Source organism: Scylla paramamosain, chromosome 40 (genome assembly GCF_035594125.1).
Source record: "Scylla paramamosain isolate STU-SP2022 chromosome 40, ASM3559412v1, whole genome shotgun sequence".
Classification (NCBI taxonomy): Eukaryota; Metazoa; Arthropoda; class Malacostraca; order Decapoda; family Portunidae; genus Scylla; species Scylla paramamosain.
Window position 1 is genome coordinate 649,685 of NC_087190.1, and position 13,935 is coordinate 663,619.

Consider the following 13,935-nt stretch of genomic DNA (forward strand, 5'->3'; position numbering starts at 1 on the left):
AACAAGAAGATTGAACGGAAAAACAATAACAACAAAAAAAAAAAAAAAGACCTTAGCATTCACAGCAAAACCAAAAGCACAGGAAAACAGCTTCGTGTTAGTGAAGGGAGCTCTACAAAACTCCTGCTTCCCGTTTCGACGCACACTGAACACCGGGGGGCGCACAGGCTGCCGTGATGAAGTGCAGTGATGTGAGTACAATGGCAGTGGCAGGGAGAGGCGAAATGCAATGGAACAGTTGAAGGAATCTGGGGCGCCGCGGTGCATGTTTGATAAGAGCTGTCAGGTGGAAGAGTGAAGCAGGGTAAGGCTGTCACTGTGAGAGACAATGGAACCTTCAACCTTTATCTCAGGAACCTTGCCACTCTAACGTTCTCAGATGGAATGTCCCAAACTACAGTATTAAGATGAAGATATTCTTTTACCTAGGAAGGAAATAGTGAGGCAAGCAAGTAGTAAGGCAAGGAGGGAGGCAAGCAGTCAGTGACATAGGGAAAGTAACCTTGCAAACAGCGGCATAATTCTGGTGCAGCAACAGAAGAACAAAGCGATATTTTTAGATTGATACCAAACAGCAAAAGAAGTCGCGGTAACAAGCCTGTACTTTGGATTATCAAACATTTGACTTCCAATGTCCACATGATACTTGTTAACTTTAGAACAAAAGAACAATACGATATTTTAGTTTGATGCCGAATAGCAGAAGAGATCGCGGTGGCAAGCCTTGTAATTTGGCGTATCAGCCCTTTGACAGCTAATGACCTGATGATATACGTTGAATAATCCATGACAGTTTCTTTGAGCAAAGGTAAAACTGAAGACACAAAGGTTCGAAACACTCGTCACTCTAGAAATCTTGTTAATCTGGCACTAGAACCGTAAAAACATCTATAAACATCTGAGGATAAAATACTGCAGCCTATAAGTGAAATTAAAAAGATAAAAAAAAAAAGGATAGGATACACCAACTTACGGAATAGAATAAAACATAAGAGAAATAAAAGAAAAGGATACTTAAACCAACAAAACAAAATAAAGATAATAAAATTGTATCTCCAATGGAAATGTAAGATGACAAAAAACAAAACTGTGGTGTGATCGGAAACGAACACTTAGGAGACGAATGTCAAAGTTTGGTTTCATGAAAAGGACAGAGATGTTGAGTGATAAGGTTAAGAAAACGCGGAATTCTTTGGACGTTATGTAAGTTTTGAAGTTAAGTTGAAGAGGTGAAAGAAGCTGGAAGTGAGTAAGGGACGATGGCAGACAAAGCTGGTAGCGGCCATTAAAATGAAAATGTCTGTGTGACAGAGAGAGAGAGAGAGAGAGAGAGAGAGAGAGAGAGAGAGAGAGAGAGAGAGAGAGAGAGAGAGAGAGAGAGAGAGAGAGAATTCTGTCCATTTCTTATTTTTTCACAGTGCAAATAACGAAACAGAACTCAGCACCCAACGAGCGATGTCAATTATCAGCGGAATGTGACACGAATTGAACAAAAAATGGAGAGGAAAACTATTTAGAGAGAATATAATGAAATAACACGTTACCTTCCCAGCTACGCAAAGAGATGAGAGGAAACACAGCACCAGAAGAAGACACCGTCTGTAGGTCATCATGTGGAATCCAATATTTGAACCAAGCTTTCAGAAACTTTTCACAAATCAGGACAAAAGGAAAGTTTCGCCAAGACGTTACGGAATGACAAAGTTAAGGCGTCCTAACAAGACCAAGAGTACACCAGTGGAGAGAGAGAGAGAGAGAGAGAGAGAGAGAGAGAGAGAGAGAGAGAGAGAGAGAGAGAGAGAGAGAGAGAGAGAGAGAGAGATACACAGACGGACAGATAGACAGGTAAACGGACACAGACAGACACCTACTTAAATTAACAAACTGTTTTGCAAATAAAGGTCAAATCAAGGACACACTGACAGACACACACACACACACACACACACACACACACACACACACACACACACACAGGAGCATCGCTTTGAGGATCACACCACGAAATGTCAATCTCTTGTATTTGTATTTAAATCTCCGTCTTTGACAACACGCCCATGATGTTTCAAGGTGCCATCGCCGTCACGAACTATTTAACAAGCAGAACAAAGGAGAGTCGTTTCCGACTCTCCTTCCTTATGCTACCTTTTTGTTTTAGGTGGAGGCTGGTCGAGGACTACGGAGGGTAATAAATACATACCACTTAACTGTCTCTGCCAAAGAACCACGTAGAAAATAAATATCCCAGTTGTGGACTAATTCATTTGTGATATCTTGATATTTCTCTCCTCAAATTGTTTAGATAAAAAGGAAGTTAAATAAATTAAGTGGAGTAGAGAGTAAGAGTCAACTTATTGGTTTACTTTTGTTTGTGATTTTTTAAAGGATGCTGGCCAGAGGTAGAAAAAAAAAGAAAAATGGCTCGCTAAACTGCCGATACCTTCTTCCTTAAACAAATGCTCACACACATACACAAACACACACACGTGCAACAGAAAAAAAAAAAAGTCAAATATGAAGTTCAATTTATTTAGCGTGTCGTTTAATTAGTTCAGCAGGTGACATGGTCATGTCTGGTCCCCTCCAGTGCTCTTATTATTAACCTTTTCTAGTCCACAATTACCTAAATGCTTTTCCCACTTTTGCTGAAGCGTTAGAGTTTTAAACAGTACAGATTAAGAGAAGCTCCAGGCATCAGGGCCCGCATTTGTAGAAGTTTCCGCGTCTTACTCCAACAACCTACTGTAGTGGAAGTTACTGTGGTTTTCAAAGGTGTCTTCATGATTCTAACAGCTTAACAGTAAGTTTCTGCATCGTCAGTGGGGTAAACAGCCATGAGAAAATTGTCCTTGTGGAACCCTCAATCGTTTATGAACACGTTCAAGCGATAAACTCCGATAAATATGATGTCAGATTCTCTCACGAGTATACGTCACTACGGCAGGCAGAAACCTCAGGAAGATGGAGGCGGTCGTGGGCAGACATCCAGTACTAATCCTCTTCACTCTGAACAGTGGAAGTTTTAGGGGCGGGTTAATATGAACCAATAGTTCAAGTCACGAGTGCTTGGTAACTCGTGGCCGATGCCTCGTGTTTGGTTTGGTGAGTCAGTCACAGAAGCACAAGTATATCACGCACGGCAAGGAAAGGAGCGGGGAACATGACGTCAAACACAGGCACGTGGAGAGCACTTTAGTCAGTAATCAGAAGGGCAGTGGTTAAAACGTAATGCAGGGAAAGGTCGAGGACATGAGATTACTCCTACCATCAACGAGCGGGAACGGACGAGCAGCGGTGACGCGCGGACAGACTAATGATGGTCTGAGGGTCTGAAAAACTTTAAAATGTTTAGGGATTCACCAAGTCGAATAACACAAGAACGGTAGCCAGGAGGAAGAAGAGCGACGTGATAAAAGGTAAAGTTCTAGATGCCGTTCATTCAGGGTAGATTTTTCTGTGTGGTTGTTAGCTAGTTGTGTGAACGAGTGAATGAGCGAGACTTGTGTGAGGCATGAATACGTGTATGAGTGAACGAGCTAGGCTTCAGTCATAAGTGTTAAGTGGAAGTGCGCGGCCTGGCGCCGGGAGATCACCTACCTCCAGCCTTCTGTTCACACCTTCTGTGAATAAACACCTGCACTGTTACCTGCGTTTCCTGTGCCCCTGCTGGTCAAGAGTCGAACATGGCGCAGTGAGTAGGATCAGGACAAGGCTGCAGTGGGTACGGCGCAGAATGGAGAAGCAGTTGGAGGCGCTGGCTGCCCTGCTAGCGCGACAGTCGGAGCAGAGTCAGGCTCGCGAGGAGCGTTTAACCCAGCTGCTGGAGAGAGTGGGGACACAAGCTCCCAGTCGCACCACGGCGAGCAATGAAGGCGAAACCACAGCCCGCAGCACGTCTACCCAGGGCGCGAGGTTCCCGACGTCCGCCACCATCATTCCTCACTTAACGGCGTCAGCATCTTTACGTGAGTTCGACACGTGGCGCCATAAGTTTGAAGGATACGTAACCCTCGCCAGGATAGACTGTCTCTCCCTGGCTGAGCAGAGGGCGGCACTCGCTGCTGTCCTAGACGACGAGTGGACCCGTACACTTCGCTACGGGATAAGCTTACCGAGAGACGCGGAGTTAAGAACCATCCTCGATGCAATGTGTGAGTACCTGCGAAGCCAGCGCAACATCATCATGGATAGAAGAGACTTCTACTCCCGCGTGCAAGAAACGCAAGAAGGTTTTGACGACTTTTTATGTGCTGTAAAGGAAATCGCCAATTTCTGTGACTTTTGCGACCAGTGCATAAACCATCAGCTGCGTGACAGAATTGTCGTTGGGACACGAGACGAAGTGGCTCTGAAACGCATGCTGGAAAACAAGAAACTCACCCTTGAAAACGCCATAGATATTTGCAGAGCATCAGAGAGCGCTAACCAGTGTAGTGCAGTACTAAGGGGCGGCTCTCACTCTTCGAGCCATGTTGTGAACGCTGTCTCGAACTACAGGAAGGGCAGTTTCGGGGGCTCAAGCCCCACGGGCTGTTATCGTTGTGGCAAAGATTGTCGCAGTGACAAAAGGGGATGCCAGGCAATAGATAAAGTGTGTCGTAACTGCGGGAAAAGAGGGCATTTTGCGAGTGTATGTCAGCAGACAGTGAGGAAACGACGAGGAGCTTCGAGGAGTTCCTCAACTGTCTCTCCTCATCGCGGTGCAGGCCCGAGGCGGGGAGCCAGTGCCAGTGTATACCAGCTCTTATCAGGCGTATACACAAAGACGGTGACGGCACGACCTGCGCCCCAGGTGCTCATTACCGCCACACATCCCGCTGGAAGAGACAAGATTACGTGGACTCCTGACTCTGGGGCCGAAACGACCGTTATTGGCCTCGACACGGCAACACTCCTTGGAATCCCGCCCTCCAGCTTGGCGCCCGCTGATGGTGATGGACTTTATGCTGCCGGTAATCACCCCCTCACCTGTGTAGGAACTTTCTCGTCGCACTTGCAACTGGGCGACAGGGAAGCTGAGACTGTTGTGAGCGTGGTGAAGGAGGTGAAGGGGGCGCTGCTTAGCTGGTACGATTCCATCGCTCTCGGAATCCTCCCCGAAGATTTTCCGGCTCAAATCCGACCGCTACGCAGGGAAGAACAGCACACCGGCAACAGCTCCATCAAGTACCCGACCGCCTCGCAGCCACCTCTATCTACGCCCACAGAAGTGATCAGCTGGCCTCATTCCTACGACCCAACGCCACAGCAGCGTGCGGGGCACGCTGCTGCTGTGATCAAGGCCTTTCCCAGCGTCTTCGAAGCAAAGGAAGGTTTACGTGCAATGGCTGGTGGATCCATGGCCATCGAGTTGACAGACGACGCTCGACCCTTCGCCGTAACAGCATCTCGTACAATCCCTAAGGGATCGACACACTGTGTGCCCGACGCCCTCTCACGTGCTCCAGTACAGGACCCAGTGGAGGAAGAGGATGCTGCTACTTCTGGTGACCTCGACCCTCTCCACTCAGCGGTCATCTCAGCGTTATCTGCCACCAATGAGGACGGCGTCCGCTTAGCACCACTCCAGGATCAGACTGTGGAAATGGTACGTGCCGCAGCAGCAAGAGACGGGGAGTACTGCTTGCTCAAGAACGTCATCATCGAGGGCTTCCCTGATCATTGCCACGACCTCGATCACCGCTTGCGTACGTACTGGCCGGTGCGCAGTCTGCTGGCCGTAGACGACGACCTGGTGGTTTACGGGCCGAGGCTTCTTATTCCTCACAGCCTCCGCCGAGAAACACTAGAGCGACTCCATGACAGTCATCAGGGGATGGAGCGCACCAAGCGACGGGCCCGACAAACGGTGTACTGGCCTGGTATGGACAGAGACGTTGAGAACGTCGTTTCTGGATGCTCACTATGCCGTCCACTCCTACCAAGCCAAGCCAACGAACCTCTCTGGCAGGACACGGACACACCCAGCAGGGTGTTTGAGTCAGTTTCTGCAGACTACTTCCACGCAGCAGGCCGTACATACCTCGTGTATGTAGATCGCTTGTCTGGGTGGCCTCACGTGTCTGCATGCTCACGTCCAGCATCGGCTGATCAGCTCGTTCGTGTCCTTCGGGGTGTGTTCGCCGACACGGGCGTGCCTGTTCTCCTGAGGACTGACGGTGGACCGCAGTTCACTTCTTCATCGGTACGGCGCTTCCTGGCTCGATGGGGGGTGGAGCATCGTGTATCTTCACCTCATTATCCACGCTCCAATGGTCACGCCGAGGCAGCGGTCAAGTCCGTGAAGAAGCTGATCCTCACGACCACACAGCAGGGACACCTGGACGAGGATGCGTTCGCTCGCGGGTTGCTGGAACTGCGCAACACTCCGAGGGCGGAAGGGCGATCACCAGCACAAGTCCTCTTCGGTCATCCTATGAGGTCCTGTGTCCCGGCTCATCATCGCTCATACGCTCAGCAGTGGCAGCGCGCTGCTGATGAGTGCGACGCCAAGGCAGAGCGACTGAGGAAGAAAGCGAAACTTCGCCACGACGCGTCCGCCCGTACTCTTCCTCTCCTGCACCTCGGTGGCCACGTCGACGTTCAAGATCACACGACAGGCCTCTGGGATCGCCTGGGTGTCATCGTGGCTGTTGGGCGAAGGAGAGACTACCTCATCAAGATGGGCAGCGGTCGCGTGATGTGGCGTAATAGAAGACACCTACGCCCACACAGACCTCTTGCTCCCCTTCCTGTCGAGCAGCACACCGCTCATGGCGGTGCAGCGCTTCAGCATCAGGGTCACGAGGAACACCACCATCCCGGCAGCCCGGAGCATCAGGGTAACGGGGTACACCGTGGCCGAGAGCAACCAGAGCGTCGAAGCAGCCGACAGCGTAGGGAGCCGAGACGACTGCAGGTGCGGTGGCACCGTAGCACCTACGATTAGTCGTACGTGTTCATTGTACGCTGTGTTTGTTTTGTGTATATGTACCGTGTTTTCTGTACTTCAATCATTGTAACTTTGTTTCATGTGTTACGGTAGCCATAACAAAGATAAGGAATCTTCCTTATGTCTCGGGGGAGGTGTGTGGTTGTTAGCTAGTTGTGTGAACGAGTGAATGAGCGAGACTTGTGTGAGGCATGAATACGTGTATGAGTGAACGAGCTAGGCTTCAGTCATAAGTGTTAAGTGGAAGTGCGCGGCCTGGCGCCGGGAGATCACCTACCTCCAGCCTTCTGTTCACACCTTCTGTGAATAAACACCTGCACTGTTACCTGCGTTTCCTGTGCCCCTGCTGGTCAAGAGTCGAACATTTTCCAAGGATGTTCATTACGTAACATACATACAAAAGATGAAAAACTGGGGAAGGTTTAAGGAACAATCACGAGGAGGAAGAGAGAGACAGGAAGATCAATTTTTATAGCGAGGAGGCTGTTAACTTGGATTTTTTTATTCAACGGTACAAAGTCAAATAGATGCCTGCCCCAACACGTCTACACTGTCCTAATACTTTCTTTCCACCACTAAAATTTCATTATTTTCCCCCCACTGCCTCTAAAACGTTTCAGTATTTTCCCCTCACCTCTAAAACCTTTCATTTAGTATGTATTTCCCGCGCCACCTTCGAAACGTTTCAAAACTTTCCTCAAAGACTGAAGAGTTTCAATATTTCCTCACTGCCACCTGTGAAACGTTTCAATATTTTCCCTGACCTCAGAAACGTATCATTATTCCCACACCACCTTTAAAAATGTTTCGATACATTCTCATTTCCTTCTCATTTTCTCTCACCACTTATCCTCTCCCCCATGAACCTCCTCCTTCACTTCCTTCCTCATCCTCTTACCGCACACAGGTATTACCACACAAGTATTACCCAACACTTTCCACCGAGGACGTCGTTGTGATAAAAACACTAACACTAAATACTCGCTCCTCCCTAAGGCTCCCTGCATCGAGGCGTGAACTACTGCCCTCCCTTAATGACAAGACGAGGCGCTCCCCTCACTACATTTTCTATTCACTGGTGCACGCATTATGTATTACGAGATTAATCACACAGCTAAATCACAAACTCATTCCCGCACCATTCTGACGCATTGGGTTAATTATCTACTAGAGAGTAAAACTGACACTCGATAACAGGACTGAGTGAGGGCGAGGGTGGCGGGGAATAAAGTTTTGAAAAGCATTACTATATACTTCAAAGCAATTCAATAAGCGCGTGGGTGTGTCGTCACCAGGGATTGTCGCACTAACGCACACAAAGGCTCGACAATGCACTCCCATCGCAGTCATGGGTGGATGGCCGTCACTGAATTACTACAGAGCGAATGGTGTGTTGCTGCTGTGAGTGCACTGCAAGGCCTAGCGATCAGCTGGTATTCCTGAATCTCACTCAGCGTTGGACAGCGAGGAAAATGCCTAATGTACACTGACAGGATGGATAAGAGATGGCTGGGAGGGGTGGTCTTGAAAATAGTAGAGAGAGAGAATTGACTGACGCATCTATATTGACTTTCATTGTTCATTTAGTTTTTATCTATCCTCTTTTAAAAGGGTGACGATAAATGTGGTTATACTCAGGCGATTGCACTAGTTTGATGATGATAATGCGATGTAAATTTCAAACTAAGACCAGCGAAAACAAAATAACAAAAAGTATGAATATAATGAAAGTAACGAGGCCACAAAGAAACAGTGATAAGAAAAATACTCCCATTACATGCATACACGGCAATGTGCGACACTTCTGTGATGGCAAAAGTGGAAAAGTGGCGGCCATAATTAGCACAGTAGGACGAGAAAAAAAAATACGAGGCGAGGTTTGTGACGTATGAACATCGTGATCGAGGGAAGGAAGGCGCCAGGGACAAAGGAAACTGGAATGAAACTGAACTGAACCAAGCAAGAAAGACAGAGAGCAAGCAGAGACGAATCGAATGAAATGACAAATGACTTGAATCAAAGAGGCTCGCGAGTTCAAAGGGACGAAAGAAACATGGGCTGGACTGCTTTGTAACTTGACAGTCACGATGGATATTGAGTAACAGCGCTGGTCTCGGGGCGCGGCGGTGTTTCTCTCTCTCTCCGCTCTCTCTCCGTTGTCCACTGCAGTGCGTGATCTTTTCCCCTCTGGCTGGCTGAGGCTTCCCTATCTTGTGTGGGTGGAGAGTAAAGGCTTAAGGGAAACTGGGCTATTTGTATATTTGCTGCATGTCTTAATAGTGATAATGATGATGAGGAGGAGGAATAAACAAAGGAATATACAAAGATAAAACAGACAGCAACAGACCTACTTGGTCTAACGAGGTTGCCTGTATGACTGTAGTAGTAGTAGTAGTAGTAGTAGTAGTAGTAGTAGTAGTAGTAGTAGTAGTAGTAGTAGTAGTAGTAGTAGGAGGAGGAGGAGGAGGAGGAGGAGGAGGAGGAGAAGGAGGAGGAGGAGGAAGAATACAGAGAACCAACATATTACTAATTGATGTATAACAAGAGTATTTGAATTACTTATCATTACTAACAGAGTACTTAAGAAAGAACAAAATAAAAGAGGAGGAGGAGGAGAGAAATTAGGAAGAAGAATAGAAGAAGGAATAGAAGAAAGAAGAGGTGGAGGAACACAAAGATAGAACAAACAGCAGCAAACCTTTTGGCCCTCACGAGGTTGTTTGTGATAAGCTGAACTAATTCAAGAGACGTAGAGCAGTCAAGGCATGACAAATAAAGAAGAAAAAAACGAGTACAAGAAGAAGGAACTGGAGGATAATGGAAAAGCAATTTAACAACGAACAAAAAATAAATTCCAGACATATTCTATTACAATTTTTTATGATAATTGTGAGAGAGAGAGAGAGAGAGAGAGAGAGAGAGAGAGAGAGAGAGAATGGAAAGCTCAAATCAGAAAGGCAGAAGAAATACCTTTTAGTAAAGAAAAAAAAATCATAACAAACTAAATATCACCCTTAACGTAATAAAACCTCAATAACACGTAGAATAAGATGAAAGCGGTGCCGTGACGTTGAGAGGCAGAAGGAACACGTTACCTTTCCTAATCCATTTTTCGAGGTACAAGTGAAGGGATAAAAGAAGAGTAGGAAAAATGCCCCGCCACGCCGAAAAGGAGAAAAATCACTGACAGCTGAAGCCAAGGATTTATTTAAGCTTCACCGGGCCTTTCTGACCCCTATCACTGCCCGCCTGCATGTGTGTGTGTGTGTGTGTGTGTGTGTGTGTGTGTGTGTTCCCACGTACCGCTTCAGACAACACACTAAATATCGACTATCATTGTTCACCTTTGTCCACCTTGCCATCGGCGTGTGTGTGTGTGTGTGTGTGTGTGTGTGTGTGTGTGTGTGTGTGTGTTGGGGGGGGTCGCATTGATACGGTCGCCCACACACGTCTGATTTCGCTTTTCATTCTCTCTCCACACACAAACGCACACACACACACACACACACACACACACACACACACACACACACACACACACACACACCTTCCCTCTATTTCCATTTTCCTTCCTCGTTTTCCTCCTTCCTCCCTTCCTTCCTTCCTTCCTCCCCTTTTCCTTTCATTCCATCGTTATTCCTTTCTTTCTTCATTCCTTCCTTCCTTCCTTTCTTCCTTTATATCCTTTCCATGATTCCATTTCCTCCCACAACCATTCCTGTCATCTCCTTAACCCTCGCAATCATTACCTCTCCTCCTCCTCCTCCTCCTCCTCCTCCTCCTCCTCCTCCTCTCTTCCCTTCCCTTCCCCGCTCTCTCATCTTCATCTGTTTGGCACTTTTATGGCCCGTAAACTTCATTCCTATTATTTCCAGCCTTTGCGTGGATGGAAAAGCGATTGAATTAACCAGTGATGAAATTCCTTGAAGAGTTTTTACACCGATTCATTATAATCACTCCCCAGTAAGGCATCCGTTTTGCGCCCGTCAAACCTTTACCGTAATAAGAAGCTGACGAGGCGTAGATTGTACTGGAATCACTATTAGTGTCTTTCCTGCAGCCGCGAGACGTAAATTTCGTGTTTTATACTTTCCGAAGCGTTGTTTTCCCGCCTCGCGCTGTTCCGGGAACAATGCGGGAGATAAATTTCTGCTTTTTAACAACTGGAATGACTCGCTGCTCAGGTTTTTGGTATGAAATTAATAGGGAGCTTCTTCATTTGAGAACTTGAGAAGATTAGTCAGGTTTAATGATAGGGGTGATAGGATTACGCTTCATACAGGACTGCCGTGAGTAGGTCTTCTGGGTTCTTGAAGCTACAACTACCTCTGATTTTGAAGAGTTTTCGACCATAAAGATTAACAGATCGGAAATGAAGTAACATTTATTCATACTCCCTTCTTAAAGAAAACATGTCATTTAAGAATACGGGACAGCACCAGGACCACGAGCTGTTCAAGCCGGGAATTCAGGAATCAAGGCCTGGCAATCAGCGTCCTCGTGCTCTGGGAGGCGGTGAATTAAAAGCCTTTCGTTTCGCTACAGTTCGGAAAATCACGAGCTTTTCTTTCTTCAGTAAACATTTCATTCCAACACCAATGGTACGTGACTTTCGTGTTCCTGCTAATTCGTGCGCTCGTGTTTGGCCAAGAAAGGACAATTTAGACAGAAAAGAACAAAAAGAGAAATTGTCTCTTTGAACGTTAGACAAACATACATACAGACTGGCAGGCAGGCAAATAGAAATACACAGAAACAAGCAGATATACGGACATATATATATAAAAAAAAAAAAAAGACAAAATCAAGATATGGCAGGTAATAATACTAGTGGTAATGGTGGTGGTGATAGCGACATCCTTATCATAACCCTTATGACTTGGCCAATTCACTACCATTCTCACTCAGACGGCGGTAAAGGTTCGCCAGGCCTGACTAAAGTTAACCCCCTGACTGCTAATGACACCGTGCCACGTTAACTCATTGCAGCAACCCTTGATGACTTTCCTGAACAAAAACAAAATTATTACTGACTAAGAGATCTGAACTAAATGATTGTTCCCTTGTGTCACCTTGTCCACTTCATAACTTCACTCTTAACCTCATAAATTTTCATTTCCCTTCTTTTACTTGCCTCTTTATTCTTCCCTGTTATCAACTTTCCTCATAAAGACAATTCCAGCACTTGTCTACCATTTAACTTTTCATAATAAGAGGTTTCTCATATTATGTGTTTGTAATCTAACTTTACATCTATTTATTTATCAAAGTCAATATACGTTTATATTTTTTCATATAGTTATTGCATTTTCTTCTCGTAAGATTATCCCATCACTAATCAAAAGTCGAACTCTTCATAAGCTGCGCTACGTCGTATTAATCTTAATTATGTTACTCAGCATTTTTATGGCCTTACGTGGAGAAAGAAAAGATAAACCGTTAAACACTTATAAGTTGTCCTCTTCCTTTTACACTTTGTATCTGTAATGAAGAAAATATTGTAATCTCGTGGAGGCTTTTATTTCAAGTTAGTATTTCAACATTCCTCTTTCATCATTGCTGATTCTGATACAAACCTGTCATTTTTTTAACCAACAGTTTAAAAAATCATTGCTGTAATCTCCTAGAAGCTCTTGTTACTAATTAATATTTCAATAAGCAGACTTTATACATGAAAAATACTAATTTAATGGAAAACTGTCGTATTTCGTACCGATGATTAAAAAGTATTACCTAAAAAAATCTTTATCAAATACATGGTGTTCTATCTGCACCAATAATTCAACAACCTTACAGAATATGTCGAGTGAAACAAGTCAGAGAGGGAAACAGGTGATATGAGGGAAACAGGTGAGACTGAAACGTGTGAAATGGTGGTAATTCATCAAGTATAGATATTGAAACAAGAGGAAGCGGTAAAAGTGGAAGAAGTGAAAGTCAAATGTATCCTAATGGCTGAAGGAGCGAAAAGAGAACAGAAAAGTGAAACAAGTGGAAATGAAACACGAATGTAACAAAAAGATGAAATGATAAACAAAAAAAAAACAAAATTATGAAATTATAAGCGAAACATAGCAAATAAAATGGAATTGTAAGTGAAATAAAGCAAAAACATTAAATAAGCAAAACAAAGCAAAAAAAAAAAAAACGAAATGTTATCTGAAACAATGTACGAAAAGAAAAAAAAAATAGGTAAAAAAATATCCTTAGTTTCTACAATATGCCAGCAACTGTAGTAGTAAGAACATAGTATTAAAAACAAAAACCTTTCTACTTTCCGAATTACATAAGTGAACCAGCTCTGGCAGTGAAGGAGTCGAGTAGGAGAAGCCTGTACAAAAAAAACCTCCACACTCCCTCCCGCCTCACATATTCACAGAACTTTACAAACTCAACAAGAATATTCGCTTACAAATTCATCGAAAGGAGAGTTTTCATGAAGTTCACAAACTATCATACAAACAGGGGAACAAACTATGAATCCAGTAAAAATAATAAGATTTTCAAACACATTTGCTGGGCAGAACAAAGTTTTCTTCACTGTAGGTCTTTCCTGGTAAGCCTGAATGGACCAATAGGGATAGTTAGCCTCTCTCTCTCTCTCTCTCTCTCTCTCTCTCTCTCTCTCTCTCTCTATGCCCATAGAGTCATAGTCATCAATATGCATATTATTTTTCTGCTTCTTTTTCCTTTTTCTGGATTGCTTCCCTTTTCTGCATTGCGTTCCTCTTTTCCCGGTCATACTCACTACACACTTCTATCCAGCAACACAATGCCAGTGTTCCTAACATTGCATGGCGCTCACCATCCTCAGTATTGCCATGAAGCTTCAGTGTATCCTTGTATGTATTGCATTCAATTCACTACCCTCCCTTTCCTTGGACTTAATTCCAAAGCACACACACTTTTGCATTTTCAGTTTACGCAACAGTTTCGACTTTTACACCTACGAGTATTAAGAGTTTACATGAACTATGATTCTGATTCCCTGTTGGCGGAGAGAA